The sequence below is a fragment of the Saccopteryx bilineata genome, chromosome 2 (genome assembly GCF_036850765.1).
Source record: "Saccopteryx bilineata isolate mSacBil1 chromosome 2, mSacBil1_pri_phased_curated, whole genome shotgun sequence".
NCBI lineage: Eukaryota > Metazoa > Chordata > Mammalia > Chiroptera > Emballonuridae > Saccopteryx > Saccopteryx bilineata.
The window spans coordinates 50,122,976-50,127,146 of record NC_089491.1 but is presented as its reverse complement, the minus strand read 5'-3'; the positions used below and the strand labels follow the sequence as shown (position 1 = coordinate 50,127,146).

Sequence of the window (4,171 nt, the reverse complement as noted above, 5' to 3'; positions counted from 1 at the left end):
GGTTTTGGAGCCCAGTGTGTGTTTTTACTTGCCCGCAGGGTGCAAGCTAGGATTAAAGTCGATGACTCATCAGTTTTTGGCTCCGTTGTTTCTTTACCGACTGTCCGAATCCAATGCGAACCTGCATGGGCCAGGCGGCTGTGATGATGGTAGCCGTGGCCACTGGCTTTACAGACATCTAGAACTAACCCCTTCCATCCAGCTTGGATGAATCAGTCATTAGCCTCATTGTAGTCTCTGAAGCATATCTCCTACTCGGGTCTGAGGTTCAGTTCTATAGGATTTCAGGTATAAACTACCATCTACAAGTCACTTCTCCATCTGTCCAAGTCAGTCACGTTTACTTATTAAATTTGCCAGTTGAGGAATAGTATTGACAAGATCATTATCCTCAAGGGATCTAGATGCTAGTGGGGAAATTAAAATGTGAGCTGCAATTGTCAAACTGTAGGATAAGTGCTCATCCGGTAGGGTTGCCAGGTGAAATGCAGGATGCCCCATTAAAAGTGCATGGTTTCGCCTGATGTGGTGGTGCAGTGGATAAAGCATCAGACTGGAATGCAGAGGACCCAGGTTTGAAACTCTGAGGTTGCCGACTTGAGCACGGGCTCATCTGGCTTGAGCGCAGGGTTGCTGGCTTGAGTGTAGGATCATAGACATAATCCCATGGTCAATGGCTTGAGCCCAAAGGTCATTGGCTGAAGCCCAAGGTCACTGCCTTGAGCAAGGGGTCACTCACTTTGCTGTAGCCCCCATGAAGGCACATATGGGAAAGCAATCAATGAACAACTAAGGAGTCGTAACGAAGACTTGATGCTTCTCATCTCTCTCCCTTCCTGTCTGTCTGTCCCTATCTATCCCTCTCTCTGTCTCTTACTCTGTCTCTGTCACACACACACACACAAAAGAAGCATGGTTTCCTGGTTAAACCTGGTAACCCCTACCCCTACCCCTAGAGGTGTCAGACGCAAGAGGATATACATGAGGAGGAGCTGGCAGGCTTCTGAGATGAGTGTTCCATGAAGAATACGCTGGACTTGAGCAGCCCTGGGAAATTCAAGGACATGAAGTTCAGTTTGGAGCATGGAGGTTGGAGAAGTGTGTCACGAGAGAGGGGACTGGAAAGGCACTGATGTCCGGCGATGGACTCTGCACTTGACCCTAAGCTCAGCGGGGAGCCATGCTGGCACTTGAAGCACTCCAGGCGGGCATGTAGTGGCTGACAAGAGGGGCAGCCTGGAGCCCAAGGGAGAGTGCGCCGGCAGCAATAACAGTGAGTGATGGCCGCTGCGAGGAGGAGGAATGGATGAGCTACTTAGAGGGCAGATGATTAGATATGAGCGATGAGGGAAAGAGAAAGGTCAAGTATGACTTATGTCATGAGTGAAAGATGGTTCCACTCGACGGGATAGGACACACAGGGAGAAGTGGCTATTGCACTGTCACTTGCTTGTCTGCCTCAGAGGTACTCCCTGCCTTTCCATTACTCTGCTCAATGTCACGGGGCTGACTGGCATGCCCTATTTCCCATCTATTCTTGCCCACTCTTTCCAGGTGGGGTCAGCAGATGGAAAGCACCAGCAGGAGGTTGGAGGGCAGGAGGAAGGGCGAAGCCTGGGTGTCTGCTCAGGCGTCTGCTGCAGGGCTGGCAGCCGCTCTGCAACTGGGTCCCTGCCCTGCCAGGCTGCAGAGCCCTCTGCATTTCCAGCTCCTGCCTGGCAGCCCTGGCTCTGCCTGTGGCAACACCACCTTCTTCCTTGTCCCTCCGGCCACGGCGTGGTTGTGGCTCCTGCTGTTGTCACTCTCTGGGCTGTCACACCATCCTGTTTAGCCTTTTTGTTTTTCCATCATCTTATGAAGTGTGCTGTATCAAACTGCCTGCCATGGACTGCCTTTCTGAGTGTGCACGGACTAGTACGGACATGCTGAGTTTGAGGTGCCTGTATGAGACAGTTAAACAGAGACACTAAACAGGAAGTCGCATCGATAAGTCTAGAGCTGCGGAGTGGTCTGGGACAGAGACGGGTTAGGAGGTAGTTGAAGCAAGGGAAGTGGATGAGATCTGCTGGGAGAGGGCACAGAGGAGGAAGAGTGAAGAGCCTAAACAGAGCCCCAAGGAACACCACAAAGATCAGCTCAGGAAGAGACCGAGAGGGCACGGTGTGAGAGGAAACTGTCAGGAGGGCTGGGCAGCACAGAGACCAAGGAAAGAGAGATCGTCAAGATCAAAACACTGGAGAAAGGGCTTCTGTCGTGAGTGGTGCATGTAGGGCAGCTTGACTGCTCTACGTACAGAATCGACATCAAGAGATTTCAGAAGCATAATATCTGGTACCTTGGCAGCTGGTGGCATCTGCAAAAAAAAAAAATGGAAAAAGATAGGAGCATTGTTTAATGGCAACAGCTTGAAGGTCACATATCGCATAGGATTGAGAATCATTCCTCTGGACTTTTCAACAAAGAAGTCATCGGGGCTTCAAGGAGAGCAGGTGCATGCACGGTGGGGCAGAGTAGGCTGAAGCGTTGATGGAAGGGGAGTCCATGGGGGGCAGGACAGGAGATTCCATGGTGGGGAGAGATGAAGGGGGTGGCTACAGGGACACTGAGAGTAGATAGAGGGGGTGTTTCCTCATGGGACAGTCCTCTGGCTACATACGTGTGGGTGGGAGGGGTCCACAGAGAAGGAGAGTGTGAAGATGGAGAAAAGGAGTGTGGTATCCTAAGCCCGAGGAGGACTGGCTTATGTCTTTGTTCGGCTCCCACCAACGGGACTCCCGTTTCTCTGCTTCCCACACAGACTGTGGAGGCTGCCCCCCGGCTCCATGGGCCAGCCCCCTTCATTCACTTGGCTCCCCTTCTGTCTCTCAGGACCGTCTGGTTCATACATTATGTAAAGGTTAGATGCTTGAATAGGACAAAAAAATACTAATGATGGTTAATTTTCTTGAGAAATCCCCTAGGTACGGACCACTTAGAAGACTTTCTTAAAAAGCGAAAGTAGCCGTTTTTCTCTAGCATTCAGAGCAATTGCTGTTTTTTGGGAGAACTCAATGAAAGGATTGACTTACACTTCAAAATAACGTTGCTTGAAAAATGTAAAAGGTGAGCTACTTGGCTAGGAGAAGCCTCTGCTGCCCGAGGCTTCCTGAGCGCTGGTAGATTCACACCTCCTATCACCCTTCGACTCTGGGCTACGCGCTCATTGAGCAGGATGGTAAGTAAAATCAGTGACATGGTTCAAGTAATTTTTTCTGCTTTTTAAAAAATTCACACTAGACTTAATGGGAATCTATATAAAATATATAAACTAAATATCCATATTTGGGTCTTGATTGTATCCTCATGATTCCCTTTGCCTTTTCCTTTCTCTATATCTGCCCCCTTAAGCTCTTGAGACTTGAACCTCAGGCCATCAACCCACCCAGTTGGTCCACAGAACGATTCTCTCTCCTCCTCTGGTTGTTGTTGGCACCTTGCTCTCTTCCCCACTCCTAGCGGTCTCATTTCTCTCCAAGCTCCTGTTGGTTCACTTTGAACAAGTAACCGTCAACTTGTTGGCTAGGTAAAAATAACCCTGAGGTATTTATAGTGATGGGAGTTCAGGAGACCCGAACCTGAAGAAATGGCAGGTCAGCAGTGCCCCCAGAACTTCAAAGGGCTCAGGTCCATTTATTGCTACACACTCGCCTTGTTTTCCTTTGTTTTTCCTTTTGCCCCCATCCAGGCTTCTGCTCTCCTTGTCCCTTTGGGGAGGTCAGTACAGCCCAGGAATAGTCCTAAAATGCTTCCTACTTCCAAGTCCCAGTTATGCTTTATATCCCTTGCTTGAGTTGCCCTGGAATTTATTATAATATGGAAAACGATTTTCTGCCCTAGGCTATCTTCTCTGGCATCCTTCCTTGTGGATAATGTTGGCAGAGGTCATCAAGAGGATGTGACCTCTGGTTGACCCCTGAGCTGGATAGAGCAATCAGAGGCTCCTCACCCCTTCCCTGTCCTCAGAATGTACACTCTGCCCACTGTTCCCACAGTGGGCACCATCCTCAAGGACGCAGCCTGGAGAGAGCTATGTGTTGTTGAAACCATCTGGACTGGGACGTGACAGCCCTGTTAAGGCCTCTTCATAAAATCTGAAGATTCTGGTGGGCAGCGTAGAGATCTACTTATCCTA

At 49.7% G+C, this 4,171-nt stretch overlaps 1 pseudogene; it reads left to right on the top strand.

Moving 5' to 3' along the window:
* The first annotated feature begins 2,237 nt into the window (after positions 1 to 2,237).
* Positions 2,238 to 2,408, top strand: LOC136327563 (U11 spliceosomal RNA; annotated as a pseudogene).
* Positions 2,409 to 4,171: the final 1,763 nt, after the last annotated feature.